We start from the raw sequence: 26,039 nt of genomic DNA on the forward strand, positions 1-26,039 counted from the left end.
GCTTTATCCTAACAGTAGGCCATCTATGTGCAGACAGGGCTTCCACTGGAAGTACAGCAGCCTCACATCTCCTTCTTTGGCTGCTGTATTTCCAGTGGAAGCCCTGTTGCTTCACTGGCATCTTCTTTCTCACCTGACTTAATCACAGCAACCAATGTTGCAGCTTCTCCCTAGGCCAAGATAGCTTTCACAGGAAGGGTTACATTCCTTTTCCAGCCTTGCCTTTCCAGACTGTGTACTCCCAAAGCCTATCCACAATAGCAAGGGTGAACTTCAGAGAGGGGATGAGGGGCAGATGTGGTGGCCACATGGCTTTCCCCTGGTGGCCACATGGTGGGCAATGGCCATATGGCCACATAGCTTGCTCTTCCACCTGCTCCTGTTTCTGTTTCAGAAATCTAATATGTGGGCTGCATCTTACCTACCCATGCATGTATTTTGCTCCTTCTGTACCCCTCCTCAGTTCCCTCCTCAGTTTTTTCCCCCTGGTGCCACCGCTGCTCAATAGGTGTTTTCAGGTCCCCTGAGTTGATCACATGAGACTCCTGTAGATGAGGTAACTACCTCATACATGATACTACCTCATACATGATACTCTGTTGAATTGGCTGCTCAGATTGTCAACTCAAACTTTCAAAACAAAGGATCCATCTCTTCTGGGAGTCTTTTTTAAAAATGGCATTTTGCGATTAGTAGGAATATTTTAGAATATGGTATTTAAAAAAATAAAAAAAACTAGAGAATATCTGGCAACATTTTAACCTTTATTCACTTTGTTTAAAAAGGTTTGCTACAAGAACACTAGTGTTGCTGATACAGTTACTTGATTTGCAAAATGATTTCTTGTTTGTTCAAAAAAAATGAGGCTACTGTGTTGCATTATTTAATGGCAGCAGCATGTCAGATTAAATTACAGCCTGTTTTTACCTACAAATTACTGCTTTATTCAAAAGGAAATAAAGCATGAATTGATGTATGGTTGTAGATGAAATAGCAAGTTGCTTTGCTAAGAATATATACATAATAGACCTTTACTTATCCTCTTACATTATGTACTATTATATATATGATAGATAGATTTAGATTGTGTTCCATCAAATACATTCTCCCCTTGAGCTGCAATAAAATGTAGTAACACCCCATGTCATGACATCATAACATGTGTTCCCCCAATTCCACAAGCAGCAGCCAGTGATCTGGAGAATCATTCTCAAGAAATGTAGCTCATAATATAGGGTTACTGCATATTAGGCCTCTCTGGGCAATCCATCTGAACCAGCCCTACCCACACACAATGGGAGACATAAGCATGCACATCTGGCCCCTCTCCCATTGTGCTGTTTTGTAGGGAGACAAGGAGTCCTCCAGGCGCGTAACAACGATCGGGCAAGGGGAGACAGTTGTCTGGGGGCCCCACTGCCTGGAGGGGCCCCCCAGAGGTACCTCACATGACTCCCCATTGCCCCCTGCCCAGCCCCAAGGCCCCTCAGCCACTTGCCCTGTTAGCCGTCTCTCCAGCTTGTTCTCCTGGGGCAATGGAAGCAGCAGACAAGCTGCAAAGAGCTCCTTTTCTGCCGCCTCTCAGCTGATCAGCGGGTGGGCGGGGCTTCCACGGAGGCCTTGTGTAGGCCTCTGTGAAGCCTGAACTCCAGTAGGGCCCAAGCCAGCCAGGAAGGAGGAGGCAGCCAGAGTGGCCACCACTGCTCTCTGCAGCAGAAGACCCCTTGCTGCCAGGTAGAGTGTGAACTCCTTTTTGTGGTTACCTTCCCCCCCAGATATATAGGCATCTACTTGCCATAGGGCTTTGATATGGGGGGGAGGGACTGAGAAGTCTCCGAATATTTATTTTTAAACAGCTTGGAAAATTTGCTGGCTTAAAAAAAACTATCTAAAAAGTCCTATAAGTGGTTTGTTTCATGGCAGAAAAGTACAAAAACTTCTGGAAGAAACAGTATTATATTTATTTTATTCATTCATTCATTCATTCATTCATTCATTCATTTATAAATGCACTTATGTTCAAGTTGTTTTGCAACCCAGAAGGTCTGAGTGAGAACTGTGAAGCATGTCTTGTGCTTTTATTTTATTTTATTTTTCTTGTGTGTGAACTGCTCCCCAATAACTTGCAGGGACTTCAGGGTAAATCTGGCCAACATGTGAATGCAGCACCTCCATTCCAAAGGAGATGTGTGTTAAAGGGCTTTAAAAGCCTCCTGTGAAAAACCTCCTGGAATCGAACTTGACTGAATTTGTTCAGAATTCTGAGAAAACAAACATAGGCTCACCCTGCATGGTTGAAAGTCTCCTTTGCTAATCTGCAGCAAGGGGTCCATTTTAATAATTAGCATTGCTAGTGTGTTCTAGGCATTAAAAGTAGCACAAATATATAGTACTCAATGTATATCACTATATATTGTGACGTGTGCGTGTGTGTATTCAGTGAAATGTATTTGCAGGCAGCATACTTATTTTGGAATATCAGACTTAAATCCTTGGGGACCTGGGGTGTGCAGAGGCCCTGGACTTTGAGTGGGGGGGCATTTTAAAATCTCGTCTCTGGGCCCATTCCAACCTTGCTACGCCCCTGGAGTCCTCCATATATGGAAGACGTCCAAACCACCTCTCACATGAAATTTAAGTACTACATTGAAGTTATGTAGTTTTAAGTACAGTAGCTTATGTAGTGTGAAGTTCCGAGGTTTATTTGTTTATTATTTCTCTGCATAAACCGCTCTAAGCCATTTTTGGAAAGGTGGTATAGAAATCGAATTAATGATAATGACGATGATGATGATGATGATGATGATAATGATGAAATTGAAAGGCTGTGGCAGAAAAAGACCAAAATCATCCCAGTGGTAATTGGTGCCCTGGGTGCAATTCCAAAACAACTTGAAGAGCACCTCAACACTATAGGGGCCACAGAAATCACCATCAGCCAGTTACAAAAAGCAACTTTACTGGGAACAGCCTATATTTTGCGATGATATCTATAATAATAACAATATTGATAATAAAATTCAGCCATCCCAGGTCCTTGGGAAGGACTTGATGTCTGTATAAAACAAACCAGTCTATCACACCTGCCTGACAGTGTAAACAAGAAATAATAATATACTACACGACTATATGTAGTATAAAGCTAAACACAGGGAAGCTATTCCCACGACCACTGGAAAGCGGGCTAAGTGAGCTTAGCCAGCTTTCCAGTGGTCGTGGGAACCACTGAGCTTGCAGACGAGCCCAGTGCTCCCAAGGCAGCTAGCCCGCCTAAACCACCCTCCCCTTAAACGAGGTTAACGGAGCGAGCGCTCCATTAACCTCATTTCGTTGCTCATGTGTCACCGCGGTGTGCAGTGATATATGAGTAGACCCCTGGCCAGGAGGCTGCACGCAGCCTCCCGGGCTCGGTGGTCTCCCCAGGATGCCCCGTGTGCTCACGCGGGACATCCTGGAACTTCTGGAGGCCATGCGGCTTCTCATCATTGCAGCCGCTGCCGGCGGCCAATTCGGCCACCTAGCTACAAGCGGCTGCTCATCTGAGGGGAGAGCGGGCTAAGCAGAACCCCCCGCAGAATCCCCTCTATATGTCAAGTAGTATTTAAATCATGTTCAATCAAGTTAAATATTACATCAATATGTGGGAGTGGTTTGGATGTACCAACCCACCCCCATGTGATTATGGGTCAGAGAAACAGTGCAAGATATGTGAAATTGTGTGTATTATATTTGGGCAAAGCCAATTCACATGTATCATCAGAACTGGCCTATTATGGGAGAGTGGGGAAAGTCATAGGGATATATCAGCCTCATGTCTCCAGTAACGTATAGGACTGCCCTGCATAGTACAGTTATAGAAGGTCCACACACACACACACACACACCCAACTAAATGACATTAGCTGGCAGAAATACTGTTGTTTTGTGGAGCTACCATAAAATTGCTTTCCAAGGAAGTATAGCAACTGCAACAACAAACAAGGAAAAAGAAACACATTATTAAGCAGGGGAGTTCATTAAAAATGAAGCCAAAGCCACACAGAGCTGGGAAGTATTGTAATCTGGCTTGAAGTGAAAATAAAAAGTGTGTGAAGAAATTAACTTAAAAATAACTCCATTTCAGAGGAATAATTTGTTACAATGTGTTGTCATTGGAGTGGATTAATTTAAGAACAGTATTGACTTGACTAATCCAAGTGTTAATTGGAGGGTTTTATTTTTTTATTTTTTTATTTTTGAAAGAAATAAACTGCTGTTACCCTGTTTCCCCAAAAGTAAGACCTACCCCGAAAGTAAGACCTAGCAGTAATTTCTGATGTACCGCTAATTGCCCTAGTGCATTTTTGGGGGCTAAAATTAATATAAGACACTGTCTTATTTTCGGGGAAACACGGTAGCAAGGAGTGCTTTTGCATCTGTTTGGCAGAAGCACCAGTTTAAAAAGAAAAAATCCATTTGGCCTATATTGTGGAGATTGTGGAGATTGTGGAGGACACCTGAACAGATCCAAGATTGTGGAGGACACCTGAACAGATCCAAGTTTGACAACACACATGTAGAGTAATAATATATGTTTAGATGGGGTAACCGGGAGTCAAGTTATTTAAATAAGATGTCTAAATGTGCTCTATAATATTGATTTTCTGTGATTGCTCTTTGTCTTGAGGACTGTGAGATCTCTGTGGATGGAAAACTCTTCTGAAATCTGTAAAAAGGGAATGAATGGTACGACAGCTTGTCAACAGTCACTTAAAATTGGCCATTCTAAATTAGTCCTATTCTTTTATACAGTAATCCCTCGACCTACGAACTACTCAACATCCGATGTTTTCGAGTTACGAGCGACAAAAAAGACCGGAAGTAGTTGCCGGTTTAGATTCAGCTTACTCGACCTACGAATTTTTAGATGCGGTTTCCTCGACTTACGAATGTTTCCAGACTTCCGTGGTGCGCTCTTCGACTTACGAAAATTTCAACCTCCGAACGTGCGTTCGGAATGGATTAATTACGTAAGTCGAGGGACCACTGTACACACTTGAAACCTTGTTAGCATACTACATTCCCACTGGATAATTCATTCCTTAAAGCAGGTAGTGCTCTCTGCTGCTTCAGAGGGCAGGTCTACATCTAAAGGGCTTAAGATACAGCAGGGTAGATTTTGGTTGAACATTAGGAAAAACTTCTTAATGATCAGATCAATCCAATGATGGAACCAGTTACTAAGGGCTAGTGGGCTCTCTCTCCCTGGAGATCTTCAAGCAGAGGCTAGACATCTATCCGCTGGGGATGCTCCAGCTGTGGATTTCCTGTATCAAACAAGGGATTAGTTGAGACGATCTACAAGGCCCCCTCCAACTCTACAATTTTGCCACAATTATGGTATCCTGGTAGAATATTATAAGGCTATTCATACGAACAGCCTAACCCAGGTTAGGGCAGCCCAACCTAGGTTAAGCTTCTCGTGTGCAGCACTGGGATTGAGGCTGATCCCAGTGCTGCCTGCCCACCTAACCCTACTTTTGACCCCAGCCTTTAGCCAGGGTTAAGTGCACAAGTGCACCCTTAACCCTGGTGCCGGGGTCATGTAGATGCTTGGGTTGCACACAGCCCAAGCATGCACAGAGACAGGTGTCTGGAGCAGGGATTCTCAACGTGTGGGTCCCCAGATGTAATTGGACTTTAACTCCCATAATTCTCAACCAAAGGCCACTGGGGCTGGGGATTATGGGAGTTGAAGTCCAATAACATCTGGGGACCCACACGTTGAGAAACCCTGGTCTAGAGCACCTGACTCCTGGGGGATTCCCCCATTGCACACTGCACTTGTCACGTGGTGCATTGCTCAATATTTGGATGTCAGGACGCATTGTCCCAGTCTCTCGAGATCTGTGCTACTCCAAGCAGCGTGGATTGTGTGCGAGCATGACCCGTGCGTCCCACCAATGGGACTGGATTGTCTAGTGGGGGGCAGGCACGTTCAGCACAGACTTCCCTCCCACCCGCCCTCCCAGCAGGTGGGCATGTGATGTCATGAAAATAACATATGATATGTTATTGATATTATCATATGTTATTGATATGATAACTTATGATAATTTTAGAGTAATTATTTCTCAACTGGAAAAAAGAAAACCCAAACTCTTTCTGACAAATCCTACCAGATGTATTAAATCTTTCCACAAAAGAATGTTGTTTGTTTTTTGGGAGGCAGAACAGGACACTGTACATCTTCGTGCTGCATAGCATTTTATGCTAATATGCATCAGTAAGGGGATGGATTTAAATAATGAAAATAATGTTACCTGCTGCACCATTCGTGACATCTTCAAAATAGAAACACTCAAATGGATAAAATAAATGTTGAATAAATCCACATGGAATGTGCACTGGAGAAATTGAGCCTGTCTCTGTCAGAAACTCTAAATATGAAAGGAATGTAAAAAAGGACCAGGCTGGAGGAATAACCAGCAGTCATACTGAGATGAAAAATATCCTTTTGCCAATGGTTAACAGCTCAGAAGAGGAGTATGTATGTATATGTATATATGTATGTGTATATATGTATGTCTGTGTGTATGTATATATATGAATTTGTACTACAGTATGTGGACTCATGGCTTTGAGGCTGATTAGTGAACTTACCTTCTAGGGGAAAATAGCAATAGTAACTAGGAAATAAGTAATATTGCGATAGGGGAATAAAGTAAAGTCCATAGAACTATGATGAATTTTCAATAGCAGTTTTAAATATGTAAACTCCAAGTTAATTCAGATACTAGTTTCAGTGTTTAGATTATAGCTGAACTAAAACAGCTCACAGTTTTCTATTAACACTTTCAGCATTACCAAAACACGATTGTCTCCTTTCACTGACTTGTTTTTTCTTCAGCATACTTTGAAAAATGTTGGGGAAAGGGAAAGCTAATTGCACCAATCTCAAGGGTGCAACCTGACAACTCTGGCTTTGCCACAATGTTGGCTCGGCACTAATATCTCTGAAATATTGATTTTGAGAGTTTTTGATTTTGTCTTACCCCTGCTAACTGGGCAAAGAGGCACCTTTTTAACATGGTGATTCTCTTTATATAGCAGGGGGAGAGTAACTGGCCCTATCCACCCCCAGCACAGTACCTCCAGTGATTGTTGCTGGTGTCTCTCTTATGTTTTTTTTTAGTTTGTGAGCCCTTTGGGGACAGGGATCCATATAATTTATATATTATTTCTCTATATAAACCACTTTGGAACCTTTTGTTGAAAGTAAAGTAAAGTGAAGTGTGCCATCAAGTCGATTTTGACTCCTGGCACCCACAGAGCCCTGTGGTTTTCTTTGGTAGAATGCAGGAGGGGTTTACCATTGCCTCCTCCTGCGCAGTATGAGATGATGCCTTTCAGCACCTTCCTATATCACTGCTACCCAATATAGGTGTTTCCCATAGTCTGGAAAACATACCAGCAGGGATTCAAATGGGCAACCTTTGGCTTGCTAGTCAAGAATTTCCCCGCTGCGCAGCTTATGGTGGTTTTGTTAAAAAGTGGTATATAAATATTTGTTGCTGTTTCTAGACATCATTGCTTGTTCTTTACAATGTGGAATGTCATGTAAGCTGCACTTCGAGGGGCAGCAGCTCAGTTGTGGTGCTCATGCGTCCCAGGTTCAACCCCCCACATCTCCAGTGAAAAGGACCTTAGGGAGCTGGAATGGAAAAAGACCGTGGAGGGCACGTGGCAGGCAGAGTGGGCAATATTGGACTGGATGGACTCTTTAGCAATCAACTTCATATGTTGAATTGAATCAAAGTTTCAGCCTTGAGCACATATGCCACCTCTCTACAATGCTTAGCTGCTGCTCTAGGTGCCAACTTCTGGAGCTGGGAGCCAATGAAGAAAATAATTGGAGGTGAAGGTCATTGCCCACTGAAGGAACATGAAACAGCATCATTAATCTCCTGGAGCTACACTCAGTGGAACTCTGTCTCAGACGCATCTGTGGCATCACAAAGAAAAGCAATAACTAATGAATGTGCTGCCTTTTTGAGAAGGAGCTGAATACCCTGGCGGGTGCAGGTACCAGATGGTGGCAAGGCTATTCCAGAAATACTGGAACTTGTCCCAAACACTTCACAGAAAATCATAATAAAAAATTCAGGGACTCCGAATTTGGCATGAGAATAATCCAGCTGTGGGAATCTTCTGTCAACCACTTTGATTTAGACTTTTAGGCACCAGCAGTGTACATTGGCCAGATTCTGCAAAATTCTTCTCACAGGGCTATAAAGTCAAATGATGCAACTGTTCTGTTCACTGGGACTGGCAATCAAAATTCCATGGGTATGTGTATCTCTGTCTGTATCTCTTCCACACATAGGTCTCTTTTGATTAAATGGGAGGACTCTTCCCCACATCCTCTCTGTATCCGATGCGGAACAGCTGGCAACTTTTGATGTGGCCAAAATATCAAAATGGGGCTACCCTCTTTGTTTTTCTGAGTGCAGTCCCCAGGCTTGAATTATGCAGATGCTATTGTAAAGGGCTCAATGTGGTTTCTCAAGCCAGTTGACTACATCTAGAGGAGGTGCGACACCACGATCCTAAATGAACATGTACGCACAAGGAACCCATTTGTAAGTAGCTGCCCATACCACTTCCAAAAGGCAAGCTTAAGATGCAAGACAATGAAGCTGTTCTCACGACCAGCAGGAACCAGGCTAAGGAAGCCCATCCCGGTTTCTGCAGCTCGTGAGAACCGACAGGCTCAAAGGCGAGTCCAGTGGCTCCATGGCGGCAAGCCTTCTTGTGTAGCCATGCTCGTAGATGAGGTTAACGGAGCGAGCACTCCGCTAACCTCATTTTTTTGGTGGTGTGTCTGCCGTGGCTGCTTGTAGACACACCACACACATGTGGTGCATTACTGGGGCTCCAGGGGATGGGGTGCCGCGTGGCGGCGCTTTCCTTCACCCAACCCCCAGAGCTGCCAAGAGAGGCACAGGACCACTGGAGTCCAGCTGCCGCTCCTCTGGGCAGGCAATCTGCCCACCCAGCAACGGGTACGTGATTATCTGCAGGTTAAAACCGCTCTCCCCGCAAACCTTCTCCAAGCACATGAAGCGCCTCAATGAGGTCATTCACACAATCCAAAACTGTGTACTACCCGGGTTTGGGAGCTGTGTGTTCTCTGAGTTTTCGGTTGTGTGGAAGCAAAGTAAGAGAGAAACCTGAGTAGGTTTCTGAGTAGGGTGGAAGCAAAATAGGAGGAAAAACCTGGGTTGCTTTTTCTCCTACCTACCTTTGCTTCCATACAGCCAAAAACTGGGATTACACACAGCTCCCAAACCCAGGAAGAAGTCAGTTTTTGATTGTGTGAATGATCTCAATATGTTATAACAGAGGCACATTTTCCTCCAGAGAAAATAGAAAATCCCCATCTTTCAGAGGTATGTGTTCACACATGATGTTCCTACCATATCTCATTATATCACACCATCATGGTGCTGTGTGTCGAGGTGAGCTGGGAAGAAGCCAGTCTGTCAATCCACCCATCAAGCAAGCATGCAGAGATAGGAAGTCTGACAGCTCACTCTTTGCCAGGCCAGCCGCGGAAGCTTTGTAGAGCCAGATGAAGCCTCCTTGTGTTACCTGGCCCCTGCAAGACTATGCGGTGATCCCTTGGCCATCTACATTGAAGTACAGCAGAGACTGAGAACAGATCAGCAGCCCCTCTCTCTGGCCAACTACCATGATGGTACAGGGAGTAAGGCACCAGACTCTTGCTGCCACGGTTCCCAGTTTGGGACCCCAATGCTTTGTGTTCCTGTGCCTTCTAGAAATACTGTGATGATCAGCCTAGGCACTTTCTGCTAGTAATCAACAACATCTGGGGACCCAAGGTTGAGAAACCCTGATCTAAAGAGTTTAGCCATTGTGACTGGGGAAGATGGGAGTTGTGGTCCAAGAACATCTGGAGGCCTAAAGTTGAGAACATCTGCCTTGGAGAGTTTGGCCATTGTGGCTGGGGAAGATGGGAGCAGTAGTCCTACAGCATGTCGGGACCAAGGTTAAGAACCCCTGAGTTCATTGCAGAAGCAAGATTCAAGCCAAGGAAGTTTCTTAGCCACCGCAATAGCCCAGCCGGAACCTAAGTAGTCAAGAAAAGGCGGGGACATGGGCACAAGAACAAACAAATGAAATGAACCCATGTAGAATGGGCAAGGTACATCAGTTTGTTAACATTACCAGTGTTTGTACTATTGTTCTTTTGGGAGTGCATTTTTGCCATTGGGAAGTTTGTAACTAGTCTACATTGTTGTTGTTTTTTTGCTGCTGATTTCTGGATGCCTTTAGTTTGAGATTACATGTAGTATTTCTTCACTTTCCCTGGAACCCAAGTAGTTGCAATTCTATGCATTCTCCCTGGGAAGTAAGCCCCATTGAGCTCAGTGAGATTTGCTTCTGAATTAACATGCCTAGGATCAGGCTGCCCATCTATCTTCCACGATGAATGAGCACTCAGATAGGTGAATAAAGGTTGTACAACTAGCTTTTGTAGCTCAGAGAGAATCGCAGAGATCTTGAAATACTTCACAGCTTCCCAGAGACAATTTTAGCTGCAAATGACAAAGGCACTGGTGATTGCGCTACTGTAATTTGCTGTTAATGAGAACTCCTGAGATTTCGAACATGAACTGTGAATGTACAAATAATTTCTTTTGCAGGACTCTTGCCATGAAGTACCATTTAATTAGGTCACAATTGGAAGTGTTAGCTCATACCTCAGCCGGAGACATAATTATTCCCATTTAATAAGATATATTTTTAAGGTGAACAACTAAAATTTCTCAAATGCCATCAGTTCACCTTCAGTTGCAAACAAGTGAGATGCAAAAAGAAACACTTAATTCTAGTTTAGATAACTGCTTAACTTGACCATTGTGATTTCTTTGCTGTGCTTTAGGTCATAGGTTTACTGTGCCCTAGGTTTACTGTAAAGTTGGCAATAAGAAGAATACAGCAAAATAAAATACAACTCACCTTTTTACTGCTGGCTACATATGTACTGAAGTCATTTTTTAAAAGTGCCTGCTGGGAAAGAACTTCCTGTACATGTGTGGGTGGGAAACATCCTTCTTTTAGTTATTCCTCATTTATCTGTACAGGGGTTTTTGGTCCTCCCACCTGATTTGTTACTCACCTATATTTTTGTTTCTTTCTCCCACTTTTTTCATCCCTGTTTTCTTTCTTTTACCATGCTATTGCTGTCACCTGTGGTCATGCCAGGCCACAGAGGCCCTCTCCGGCAGCCTACTAATGGCTACTATCTTATTTTCCCACAATGCCTTGGATTCAGTGTCAGTCCAGAACACTGCACAGGACTTGGTACTTGCCAGTGTGGCCTACCATTTTATCTCCCCAAATGCCCCAAGCCAATAATGTATCCAGGGTATTGTGAGAAAATGTCTTCCAGGAGGCAACTTTGCAGAGGACCTCCCATGCCACTGGACATGATAAGCACTCTCTGTTCCCAAAACCAAATGTGTAACCAATGGAGTTCCAAAAAATGAACGCCATCATAGATACCCATTCACTGAGCATAAAGTTTGATTTGTGAGGAATGGCAATTGAACCAAATGGGCCCAATTTGGATCTATTTTTTATTCATAATGAACCAAAAGTACGCCCCTACTTTCTACCTTCAGCCTTCATATTTAAAAGTATGGAGCACTTCCCTGGACCAAGTGGTCCAAGTATGGGGCGCTTCCCTGGGAGCCAGCATTGTTGGGCAACCCACAGTCCAGCAGTGGGCACACTATTAACCCTCAAAGTACTTGCTACAGTTCCTCCTTGCTGTTGCTGCTGATTTACCTGCTCTTTCTGAGGGTACAAAACTGACAAGAGTGAGGAAAACAATTCGCAATCTCCACACACCTTGCCCTTCCCTTGGGCACTGGATTGGATCCCTAGGCAGAGGGCAAGCAAATGGGCATGGGTCCCCGTGGCAAGGAAGAGTAGTATGCATTCTGGGTGGCAGAAACAATGTGTGGCCAGGCAGTGGAAAGATGTTGGTGCGATTAAAAATGAGTGGTTTTTATAAGAGGGCACAGAAATTCTGTTAAGCACAAGCAGAGCTACAGATATTGGCTAGATGGCCCCACGAGTACAAGCTAAGATTCTGCACTAGCAGCTATAGAAGAGCTGATGTTCTGTCTGCTGCAGAGGTCTACCTGACATGAGAACATAAGAGGAGCCCTGCTGGTTCAGACCAAAGGTCCTCCATGTCTGGCATCCCAGTTCCCTCCGTGGCCACAAATGCCTCTGGGAAGCTCACAATCAGGGCATAAGGGCAACAGCCTTCTTCTGCTGTCTGTCTCCTGCCACTGATATCCAGAAGCATCCTGCCTCTGAACCTGAAGGTTCCATATAGCCATCATGTCTAATCCCCATTTGAGGCGATCAAAAGGAGTGGCCTTTCCCACATCCTGATTGCTGTCGCTTGCAACTGAAGCCAACTGAAGGGGGTTGTTTTTTCTGTGCTGTCTGATGAGTGTGACTTGGAAATATGAATGTGCATATTACTCACATAAATAGAAAAAATGATGGTACAATTTTTACATAGTATAGCTCTATTATATAGTCTTGCTTACAATTTATGCAAGTCGCTTGCTGATCATTTAGAAAGCCTTTAGGTCATGAAGTTAAGAACTTAACCCAGATTGATTTTCCCCTGGTGGGACAATACTTAAAATCTGATTTACTGGCCTTCAGTGACTAGCTGGCTGGTTGGCATTTTCTTTGCAGCCCACAGGATTTTAACTTCTCCTCTGTCACTGCAAAGATAATTTTCCTTATAATGTATCTAGAACGGAATGGGTTCTCTGGTTGATTTATGAGCACCCGGGTATAAAACTCATATTCTGGAAAGATGGTTCAACACAGTACTGTGTTAGCACATCTGAACCAGAAAAGTCAACTCCAGTGAAACAATTGGTGGCAAGAAGGCTCTCTTGTGACAATAAAGCTGTAGTAAGCAGCTAATCCTATGTATATATACACCATTTCAGTGTATGTCTTGGTCATGCAGTGCAATGGGCCATTCTCTTATGTAAGATGCATATTACGGATTCTGTAAGAGGAAATGAAAAGCACACCTCTTTCCTCCCCAGTCTTCCACAACATTCTCACAATTCTAATTTGCTCTCACCTGTCAGCAGTAAAGCCTGTTTCCCATCAATCTGGATGAGAAAATGAATCAAGAAGACTTTTCAGGGAACACACAGCCAGACCCTCACTCCAGCTCTCTGGGGGCTTGGGAGGAAAGTTTTATCCTCATGTCAATACTGCTACTGTTTTCAGCTCCTTCAGTTTCTCCCATAAAATAACTGTGAGTTTATACAGACAGAAAGACAAGAGAGTAAGGGCATTTTCAGAATAGTGGCGGACATGACAAGCAGGGCTCCTGAATGACATGATGAATGACATGATGAGCTCTTCTTGCTGCACCAGTGCATCAAGAGGAGCAGACTCATCAAGTCAGCTGGTGCTCATCAGGTCATCCTTGCTCATCAGGTCAGCCAGTGTTGCCTTGTAGTACTGCAGCCAGAATTTCATTCTGTTCACCATAGATAATAATAAATTAATATTATTTGAGGGCTAATCCAAGAGGAGAATTAAGAAGGTGTTACATCTCCTTCCTTCCCCTTGCCCTGTCTGTGGTTGATAGGGCAAAAGACAAACATTAGACAAAGATGTGTGGATAGAGTGGATGATTACATCTACTTTATAGAGCTATTCATAAGGATTGCTAAGATCATATATATGGAGTTCGTTGACTTTTGCTTTGCATGAGACATTCACTAAATAACTTCATAAATGCTAAATATCGTAATTATTGCTTCCGTGTTTAGACACTGCAAACTGGTCTCCTGTAGCTGGAATCAGAGAGCTGTAAGAGTTCACAGAGACATGGTTACAGCCCTCTTGTTCTGAAGCTAGAGCACCTCCCCTTAACAGTCCAATTTTGATACCTTTTATACTTGTGGATCTGCCATACCAGTTGTTGTTATTACCAGCTTATCGTCATAGTTTTGCAGTTTTTCAGGAACTCTACAGTCACACTGTGTTTGCCTACCTTAATCTCAGGAAGAAAGAGCAAGTATTAGTTGATAATAGAAAAGGATGAGCCAAATAATTTAACCAAAACAGGTTAAGACTACAACTGCGGAAATGAATATTGGCATAGAAAAATATCAGATTTGGAAATCAATATTTGAAAGTGTTGAAGGTACTATATTGACATGTTTAATACAAAACGTAAGAACAAAACCAAATTTTGTTGAAATGTGAACACTTGTAGGCAAAAGAATAGAAAGTCATGTGCCACAAAAAAGACAAAGATTCAAGGGGGAAAAGTGAAGCTTATCAGATGTGCTGGGGATGTGGTGTTGAATATGACCAGTGTTATAATAGCTTCTGGTCTTCTCTTGAACAGAATTTTTACACATAGTGAAGTCCCCCCAAGGTTCTTATCTTTTATTGTACAGCTGAATTTTACAGCGCAAATGAATTTGAATTGACTGGAGTATGCGGGTTTGGCGTTAACGTTCTCCTTAGGGAATAGGCTGCATCACACCCTAGACATCTGCTGCCTGCAGTCATGGTTATAAAAGCTTGGAATTTGTATGCCTTTCAGATTGCCAAAGAAGATGTATGCTCTATACTCCCCACAAGTCATAGTGGTGCACAGTTTTATTTCATCAGTGGGAACTGCTGCAAATGTGGTTCCAGTGCAACCTACTGATGTAAGGATACTGTGAATGAGCTCGCCGATAGTACTTTGTGTAGTTAAAGCTGCTGAAATGGAAGATGGTTCTCAGTACAGTGTTGAGGCTTGCCTCTGACGATCTACCAGCAGCAGTTGCACTTGAGTGATAGCCCCCAGCCTCTCATTTTGCCTGTACATTCTACACGAATGCACAATGCAGATAGATTGTGAAAAATGAAATAAGGCTCTCATCTTTGGAGCTCACTTACTGTGATCATATATACAGTGCTGGTTTTCAACTGTGTAGACTTAATATAGAAAACAAGAAGCTGGAGACTATGTAGTTACACTGGATGGACAACTCCACCTGATGTTGTTTCTACAAAGTGTTACATTCCCAACTTTGTAGAGTTGAGATGGAAGCTTTTGAGAGCTAATAAAACTGGGTGGATATCTGTTGAGGAGTTATACATTGGGGGTGGAAGACAGAGTACAAAGTGCGAGGAGGTTCAGAGCTATGTGGATTCTTGAAGAGCCCACCAGTGCTTAGCCAGAGTTCACATATGGTGCCAGCCCCAAGAGTGGGTATGATTCATTATTGCATCTTTCAGCCAGTTGAGTGCTGTGAAAGACAAACATCCTACAGTCCATAAGGCATAGCTGTGGCTAATCCCGTGCAGGGCAGCTCTCGTGAGAGTTTGCAAGCAGAAGCACCTGATTGAGCAGTGGGGATTCCATATGCAGATAGGGAGGAAGAGCCTGTGGCACTGTGGTGATTGGGCAGTGGGAGCCCATATGCAGATAAGGAGGAGGAGCCTGTGATGGTTAAGGTCAGTTGGAATGCAACTGTTACTGTCAGATGATGTTCTTAGAGGAGATCAATCTCTCTATATAAAAGGCTAGTGGGCAGGGGTCTGCGAAGAGAGGGGTCATGAGGCAGGAAAGAGCCCCTTCAGGAGGAGGCTGCTGTTATGTGAATTAGATGAGGAAACAAAATCGGTTAACCCAGGAAGGCGGGGTGAGAGAGGGGAGTGGGGGGAGAAGGGAGGGAAAGAGAGAAAGAAGGAAAGGCGAGGACAGGCCTGAACCTGTGAGCAGCCTGAGGGGAATGAGCAGCCATGGTAATGCATATTGGCAGCAAGGAGGGGCCCAGTCAACCACTGCTGCTGTTTGGGGCTACCAAGGCCATTGGCGAGTGAGGCGGGCAGGCAAGGGATGGGCTTGGGCTTGCCAGTGGCCTGAGGGGAACGAGCGGCCATGGCAGTGGCAGCAGTGAGGAAGGGCCCCGTCAACCACTGCTGCTGCTCCTGTGGGGAGGAGCAGGAGCAGGGTGAGGGTGGGGAGGTCTCTGGGGAGAGGGGCTGCAGCTTGGATGATAGGCACCAGCAACGCTGCAACCGTGACCAAGAAGGGTGAGGGGGTAGAAGCAATGGTATGGAGGAAGAGGAGCAGGAGTGCGGCTCAGGTGAGGGTGGAGAGATATATGAGGTGAGGGGAGCAATCAGATACTAGTGTGCAGATGTTCTGCATGGATTAAGCTAGTTATGTACTAATAATGTACATCGGGACTGGTCCCCAGAGTATTGGTGCTAGTATGACTGCAACAGTTTGACCATCTGAGCAAATTTCAGTAAAGAGAACTTAACAAAGGATGGTGTGGTAGGGAGAGGCAGGAGCTATGTGAACGGACTGACAGAAATGCAGTTCAGAGATTTGTCCATTCAAAAGAAAAACCAGTGCCTAGAGAATTGGCACTTACAGACACACACACACACACACAAAAAGGACAGCAGTGTAATCCTGGATAAAGATACTGTCATTGTGTGAGAAAGCACAGATGCCGCGGATGACTGATCACTGAAATGCCACCTGTCAGAATCTGAGAGAAGTCCAATTAAAACCCTTTTAACTGGGAAGGGAGTTTCAGCTTATTTGATAAAGAGAACATCCACTGAAGAGAGAGCCTTTGGGTCTCATGTTGCTATATGGTTAATTGTAATCAGACATGAGTCTTCAAGAGAGCGTAAGACCCAAGCAAGCCAAATAAACACAAAGTAATTAGTTCAGATTCATTTCCACAGAGATTTCCTTTTAGATTTTATTCTACTTTTGTAAACTCGGGCAAAAATTAAATGACAGCAACTACAAAAGCATCTTTTCTCCCAATCACCCCAAGAAAACCAATGATATTCTTCAATTCATTAGGAAGCCTGCATGCTTCCTTAGGGTTGGAACAGGAAACTCATGACATTCACATTTGTACATTGAAAGCAGCACTGTCTTGCTCTACATACCTGGATTTGAGAGACTATGGCGCATTCCAGACTAGCTGCTCAGCAGCAGCAAAATGCCTCCATTCGGGCAAGTCACATTCAGAACATAAACAGCAGGGGGAGCAGTCTCGCAGCAACTAACAACCCAAAAAACCAGCAACTTTTTCACGCCAGATATACGAAGTCCTTGCTCTATATCACAGTGATTAAATTTGCAACAAGGCATTGGAAATGTGAGTGGCACCCTGCTGTCCGCGTAGGGACTGTGGTGTCATGATGCAGGAAGTGTGGAAGCACACTTCCGAGATACGTCCTGACCCCATTGTAGGGTCTAGTCTGGTAAGTGCCTCTGAGAACTACTCTACCCTGCCTCCATCATTTACTTTATCTGTAGTTCTATTGTGAAGAGATGGACTAGTTAATGAGACTAGGCTGTGTGTGTGAAGCACAGGAGTTAAATTGGGATTGATCACCGCCAGGTTAAACAGCTCCCCCCAACCCCGGACCACCACCATTTTTAAACTAGAGCAGCCACTGCGCTCGTGCTCCAAAGCACTTTGGGATGCGGGAGGGGAGAAGTCCTCCCACTCTCAGGTTGCTGCACTGCTGCTCGTGTGGGTACATGGTGGAGCGGAAGGGAGGGCTGCCACTACTTGTCTGCCGGGGAGGGCAGGCAAGTTCCTGCCTTCCCCACGGTGCACCCAATAGCGGCGTCGAGGTCATGTGAAATATCTCAATGCGTAAGTAATACTGAGGCAGGATGAGCATGCAGAGGATAAAACCAACCACTTATTTCTTACATAAGAGTGATTGCGAATGTGTACATCAATCCTGTGCACTGTTGGATTGGCCAACTCCCAGCTGGCTTGAATGGGTTTTAAGCAGTCTAATCATTTGCGTGATTGCAGCCCTTGCTTTTACTCCCCAGCTTTAGCAGGTGATGCGGGTGCCAGGAAGCACTAGGCCTTACCCAGCGTTCTGTGGAAACAAACTGCAAGCTCTTAGTCATTCGAATACCGTTGGACTTCAGAAATGTGGCTGGGTTATTTGCTATGTCTTCTGGTTACATCTTCTGCTAGTTACACGGCGTATTGAGTGTAATTGTACCAGAATAAGAGAGGCCTGTGGTACCTCTTCTCTTGTTATGTTGTGTGCACTGAGGTCCCAGCATCCGTAGGCATGGGGAGGATCTCTTCCCTTTTGTCTTTGCAGAAAAATGCTGTGTACATGTAAAGCAGGGAGTGGAGCCTTGAAGCTCATTAGCATGAGAGGCAGGGCTTGCTGGCAAACTCTTGTGTGTGCTGTACTTGTAATTAGAGGCCAATGCATTTTGTCTCTTATCCAGCATGGTCAGTGCATGCACGTGAACACTAAGGCACTATGTAATGTACACAGCCTATGGTTTCACATGCTTCAGCTGGTGAGGTTCATATTCTATGACAAGGATTGATGTCTAGTAAGTTTTAACCTAAAGACCAAAATTTCTCATGGCTTTTCAATCGATCCAAGTCAGTCTCCTACAACATAAATGAATACAACAGGTAGAAGCCTCTAGCAAGTATATTTGCAGGAATATACAAATCTGCCTATTCTCATTTATGAAATATGGGAGGGTATGGACTTGGCTCCCCGGAGAGATGAGCTGAACGAGAGGGTCTAATTCCAGACCTGATTAGAGGGAGGATTTACCAGTATGGCAGAGTGGTTTACAATGTATACAAGGCTGAGGAAGATTATTGTTGTGTGTGAAACAAGCTCAGTAATCGTATTCTCACTGATTTGGAATGTCCTGAGTTAAAAGATTTACTCATAGCATCCCTGAGAAATACTAAGACATAATCTTTAGTTACTATGGATAGATTGCATTTGAGGCTGTCCTATCACTCCATATCATTGCTTTTACAAGGCAGCCAATTACACCCATGAGCTGATAAAAGCTCTTCTCACTTTTAAAGCTCTTTCAAAAGCGCAATGCTCTCTGAATTTCATTAATCCTTCCTCCATCCTTCCATACTGAGCTGACTAGAGGAGGAAACAACTTCTTCAGGATAAGATTTGCCATAAAAGGCTAATGACAGTAGGACTAAAATAAATTACTAAAAGTGTGTGTGTGTGTGTGTGTGTGTGTGTGTGTGTGTGTGAGAGAGAGAGAGAGAGAGAGAGAGAGAGTTATTCTAGCCCCTTGTAACCCTCCCCCCATTTTCTATACCTCCTTTGAGGGCTTTAAGGAATCCTACCTAGCAATGGTAGTCTTTTATAGAAGATCTGGATTCTGTTTTAAAACAGATTCTCTGTTTTGGATTATTAATACTCAGACCACAACGATCAATTCACTCCTTCCATACAATCTCCTAGAATTGAACCAATTCGTAAACAGCAAAAGAAAAACAACTCACCATGACCTGAGGCAATGAAAAAAGTATAAAGTGCAATTTCCCAAAGTTGAGCACATTAATAAAATGCTGAACAGCATTCATCAGTCTAAGAGCTGATGTACATGCTCAGAATGATCCTCACGCACAAAAATAATAATGCCACGCAAAAAAGGGGTGTGGTCCAGGCTTGGGATAGCCCGAGCGATCTCTCCCTCGTCCTTTTCGGGCAGAGCTTGCTGCATTACAACATTTATTTCTCTTTCTCTCCCTCACTGGAGGGAGAAAAAGGGAAATAAAGGCTGTCAGGCAGCAAACACTGCCTTAAATGAATGGAGGAGAGCTCACTCAGAGCTCTTTGGAGCCCAGGCGTGAGTGGGAGAGAGCTCACTTGGGACTCTCTGAAGCCCGAGCCACACATCCCTGCAGGCTTCAGTGGCCTTTCCCATTGGCAGCCCAGGTTCTTTGAACTTGTTCGCACAACGGTGGCTCCGCCCCTGCTGCAACATATGCAATCTTTTTTGTATTGGAAGTGGAGGATCATTGACATTTAACATCACTATTAATATAGTCTCATTCTCGATTATTAGCCTACTTTCCTTAAGGAAAATAAGCTTATGAGATCACCTGGCATTCTTTCTCTCTCTCTCTCTCTCTCTCTCCCCCCACCATCCCGCCCCCACCAACTTCACAATGCCTGGACCAATATGAACCAAATCTGGTGCTGCTGTAAGGATACATAGGGAAACCTCAAAAGCATAGTATGTGATGATGTCATCCACTCCAAATCAGTATGGTGGACACATAAACATTTGAGGTGCAAGTTGGCTAACTTGTCTGAACCACCACCTAACCGATTTGAACCAAATTTGCTACAACTGTAGAAATACATAGGGAAACCTCAAAGGCATTTGTGGTGATGTCATCCACCCCAATTCAAGTTGGTGGACACATAAACATTTGAGGTGGAAGTGGACTAGCTTGTGGACCATCTAACCAATTTGAACCAAATTTGGTACAGTTGTAGTGAGTGACACATAGGGATACCTCAGTGGTGTCGTTTGTGATTATGTCATCCACACTTATTAAAGATGGTGGATGCATGAACGTTTAAAGTGCAAGTGGGCTAACTTATACACCACCTAACTGATTTGAACCAAATTTAATATAGATGTAGGGACACATAGGGATGGCTCAATGGCATAGTTTGTGATGATTTAATCCACCCCAATTCAACATGGTGGACATATAAACATTTTAAGGCTGAAGTGGGCTAGCTTGTGAGGATGGTAATTATTAATTAAGATTATAGTGAAAGGAAAGTAGGAAGATAATCCTTACCAGAACAACTTGTATTTTATAATTTTTGCCTATGGAAAGCTTCAGTTCCTCATTCTCAGTGGAACATTGGAATACTGAAATAATATAAAACAATCCCCCAACAAGCAACCCCTTCCTAAACACCACATCGCATTATTGTTTTAATTGATTTTTATGTTTTAATGTGTATTTTATTGTATCTTAACTTTTATATGTTAAAAGTTGGGGTTAATTTTATGAAAATTGGTATAGAAACTGAACTATAAATAAATACATAGTCAAAAAGTAAATTGAAGAATATAGTATTGTTATTGTCGGTAGAATATTTTATTTATTTGAAATATGTATATCATATCCTCCAGTGCAATACTGCTCAGGGTGGCTCACAACAATAAAACAATATGAAATGAATAAAAGTCAGTAAACACCTAGTCAAAACCTAGACCCAATTAGGTGCGGAGGAAACTGTAATGCCACAGAAATAATCCAGTGTTATTGACAATTGCATGTATATTTATATTATAACCCACTGCAGATTTACACAACACTGATTTATATCTTAGTCCATGACAGAGACAGTAGATGGAAATAGTGTGGTGAGTTTAACTACCAAAATAATCAAAAGCCAGCTCATATTGTACAGCACTAAATAGATTCATTATATGAGGCTATTTGGTGATGTTAGCTAAAGTTACTCAAGAGCCAAAGTATATCACTGAGTAATTATTAAGTAACAAGGCCAGCAACATTACACTTTTAGAAATGGAGATCATGCAATCGCAATTAAGTATATTATGCTATTGTATATTTTATAATACCCTAATTTTCTTGAGAGGCTATTTAAACTCGCAAATTTTCCTCTTGTCCATTCATTGGATTCTAATTTCCCTTTTAGGAGACCGCAAATGGCAGAGCTGGAAAAACTACTTGTAGATAATTAACAAAAGCTGGGCAAGTAATTTGCTGTGAAGAATTCGGCAACTTTAATCACTTTGCTTGAAATGTATCTATGAATATCTTATAATCATCCAAAAATTATTTGTTATTCATTGTAATCATTTGCAAGTTAACTGGAAATAGTAGATGCATTTGGATTTATATATACTAGTGACATCGGTTCTGCAAGATGCCAAAAATCTCCTTATAAGTTCCTGATATCTTTCTTAACATACTTAAACACTTAAATAGTACTTTTTTCTAGGTGCTCCAAGCTGATATCATCTCCATATCAGGAAACAAGGTGAATCTTTTAGATAGTGGCTTACTTAAGGCCACCTATTGGATTCACAAATGAAATGAGATGTGAATCTGGACTTTCTGGCTCACATCTCATACTCTTAACCACTGTTTCCCATGACCTGTTGAAAAAGGGACATCAGCCATGTTTCATACTGTAGCATTTCCCACTGCTAAAGAGTGTAGCCTATTATTTAAAGTACTTTAAATGAACAATGGCTTGTCTGTTTGACAGTGGAAACTGCTGTAGCAAACAACAAAATAGCTCTGTCTATGCATGCACTTCTCTCATTTCTTTGGACTCTGGACTTAAAACATCACGCTATTGCTGGTAGGCATGTGCCCGAAATGTTTCGGAGGCCATTGTAAAGGCCTCTGAAACATTTCGTATTTGGGGCCATTTCGGCGCCGGCGGGGGTAGCGCTTTAAGGGCAGGGGAGGGTGTACTCACCCCTCCCGCCGCATTTCTCCCGCCGGCACGCTGTCGGATTTAAGCCCCTCGGGGCGCCAGCGTTCCTCCCTGCCACCCCGTTTCTGCCATCAGCCGGAAGTGGCCGGAAGTCGCGAGTGCGCGTGCATGGCAGAGGGGCGCGTGCGCACAACAGGCGCACGCACACTTGCAACTTCTGGCCGATGGCAGAAACGGGGCAGCAGGGAGGAACGCTGCCGCCCCGAGGGGCTTAAATCCGACAGCGCGCCGGAGGGGTAAATGCGGCGGGAGGGGTGAGTACACCCTCCCCCGCCCTTAAAGCACTATCCCCGCCGGCGCCAAAGATCTCCGTGCACATCCCTAATTGCTGGCACATTTGAAAAAGCACTTGTTAGAAAATGTGTTGGAAAATATAAGTTTCCATGCAAGCATTCTATCCAGACATGTTGCAGGTGAGCATGACTAACACTTTGATGCTAAATCACCAGTTCTGAAACTGGCAACTCTATTATGCATCTTCATGGGCTTTCCATAACACAAATAGCTTTGTGATTTAGTCAGTGAGTTAAAAAAATTAAAAATTGGAGTTCTGTTCTGGTTTGAGTTTATTTTTTAAAAAACTCTCTAGTTCAGATATTGGCTCACGTATTCTGCAGCATGAGACGGGCAGAACAGGAGCTGCATTTTTACAAGAGGATGCTTTGAAAGTCAGCCAGAGCATTTGCTGAGCAGCTGATCATGCACAGAAGGGGAGGGGGAGGCTATTCTTGATGATATCCCTCCCTCTAAAGGTGCTATTTGGCTGCCAGGAATATGTCCCCGAGGGCAGCTCCTTGAGATGATCCATGGAAATCTAATGTGATCTGTTACTCATATGAGTGTACATGTTGTTTGCTTGCTTGTGCCTGACACGAACTTGAATATTTGTGAATAAACTGAATATTACAAAGCCATCATAAGTCTTGTGATCTCTCCTCCTAAGGAAGTCAGAATCTGAGTAGCCCTCCATTCCTGAAACTTCTTATCATTTGGGGATGTGAGGAGCATACATAACAGCATATAACTTGTGGCTTGATGTTTGTCTACAGTTGTAAAACTACATTGATATGGAGGAGATGTGAAGGAGGCATATGATTCACATAATGGCAGCATAATAAATGCACAGTTGTAAAATGATAGAATCACTGCGTAGTTGAAGGCTTTAGTATGGTACGTGGTTTTTGACCTTTCTTTGATGTGTATAGATTGTATTAACTCAGATGTGAAATGCAATACAGTCTCTACCAAGAGAGAAATTTATTTTTACACACACACACACACACACACACACACACACACACACACACACACACTTTTTAATTTAACTTGGTATCAATGAACAGTGGCACTAAAAACGCAAAGGATGTAAGCGAAATATACTATTTCTGCTGAAGTAGCTAGAATTCCACTACAGAGAGAGCTTTTATGGATGCCCATTTTATGAAACTTCTACATTTGTTTCAAAAACCACACATTTTATAGAGTTGTCAGTACAGCTCAAGTGAAAATTTGAAGCCTGTTCAGAAGTTTCTGCTCAGGCAAAAACATTAAGGAATTTCAAAGTGGCCAAAAAAGAAGAAGTGTTGATAAATCAGTGAAATTTTTCAGGAGGGTTCCTTGTATTCCTTGCTGGAATGCACAGAATGTCTTAATGCAGATTGTTAATTATGATTTTCATCAGCCTCTGAAGAAGGTGTGCAAACAGGGAGTTAATTTGAAAATACCTGGGAAGAGAGTTGTCACTACATTTCACCTAAAGTAAAATTTCAAGGTGACTGTGGACATTGCTGCTTGCCAGAAGCAACTGGGGAATTTTGATGGAAGCAAAGAAAGTTTCATTAAAGCTAGTCTTTGGTGGGGAGACAAGAGAATCTGCTTTGAATGTAATTTTGTGTGTGCCATATGGTGAGCTTTTTGTTATTATCATTTTCACACTGTTTTATATGCAGACCATAGGACCCAGAACGTGGTTCTTGAGTCAAGTGGAGAATCTGTAACTAACGAGATGAGTACATTGAAGGATAGGTGACCATGGTGGCAGAAAAAGGGTAGAGGGTTGGTCGTCAGGGTTGGGGTGGATTTTCATGGACAGCAACCAAAACTTTTAAATCTTTTAAATTCAGTGAAATACATTTGCATGGAAAAACAATATTTTGCACACAGATGGTTCCTTTCCATTCTTCTGAGAAGGGGAGAAAACCTACACTTAACATTGCAGGTTAAGGATGTGGTGCTCCTGCACAGTGCAGATGCTGCTGAACAGATGGGAAGCCCATCAACTTTGACAGTGCTGATCACCTGCTGATGGAGAAGGATTGAGGACATGCAACGTCCTCCCTCCAAAAGGCAATCAGTGCTGTCATAGCTGTTAGGACTGTCTGTCTGTTTGTCAGGGTCAGAGAGAAAACCCCTGAGCACAGCAGCCAAGAATACTTGCATTACATGGGACTACAGGAGCCTTGGCTTCCTTACTTAATCAAAAGTCCATTTGTTTTACTTTTTGTGATGATCCCCTCTTCAGATGGCTATGGGGAGGCATAATTTGGCTAAAATTGGGGAGATGACTTGTGGATTTCATTAAGAACCCCCCACCCTTTTCCTCATAATTTGAGCACTAGCAGCCACTGTGAAGTCCAGTGCCATTAGACCATCCTGGGATCTGAGCCTTTATGTATAAACAAAGATATTCACATGGCTTATGAACGACTAAAGTTCTACTAAATCAGCCATGCAAATAGGTCCACAAAAAGGATGGACATATCAAAAAAATTATTAGCTCACCTGTCCACATATAACGCTAGGTGTAATCCTTTGTAGCACAGTGAAGCTCTCATATAAACCAGCAATATCCAGTTCTTTTCTGGTTTACAAATGCTATTTTCTGGTTTACTAATTTCTGGTTTACAAATGCTTCCTTGTCTAGTTGCCTGGAGATCATTTTTACTCACCCCATGTAACTGGGACAGTGGCTGTTTACAGACTTTGTTTTGGTCATCTGTTGTAGTCCTCTGGGAAAGACAATTTGCTTGGCAATTTAGGAAAATTCACACAATACTTGTCTGTCTTGAATAAACTGAGAAGTTAATTTTTTAAGTGACTGAAGAGGTATTGTTCTGTTTTCTATTGATATTCTCTTAGAAATCCCAGTAGACACATCATGTGTATTTAGAGCTCCTTAACACTATTACCTATTCTAACTACTTGCTTAGCTACGGACCCTGCTTAGCTAAGGTGACAAGTCATGCTTGCTACCGCAAGACCAGCTCTCCTCCCTGGATACTGTGGGTATCCAGGAAAGGAGCTGTTTCCCTGGTTGCTACCGCCTCTGGAATGGAACATTAAATCATGCTTGCCCTCCTCCTGCTACTCCATCCTGGCCCCTTAACTCAGAGTCTGCTCGTTGACTCCTTCCCTCCCACTTGTGTATGCAGTATGGCAAACTATGTACCTGCTCAGTGGCTCCTCCCACAAGAATTCCAGATCTTGTAGGGAGGTCGGGCATGACTCAGTTGCCATGGCAACAGAGGTGAAGCCAGCCATGATGTTTGTAGGCAAGTAGCAGCACCAGACAGAACTCCTTAGGCTTGCCATTTGGGGAATTCTCTCCACCCTCCAAC

This window comes from Hemicordylus capensis, chromosome 1 (genome assembly GCF_027244095.1).
Source record: "Hemicordylus capensis ecotype Gifberg chromosome 1, rHemCap1.1.pri, whole genome shotgun sequence".
NCBI lineage: Eukaryota > Metazoa > Chordata > Lepidosauria > Squamata > Cordylidae > Hemicordylus > Hemicordylus capensis.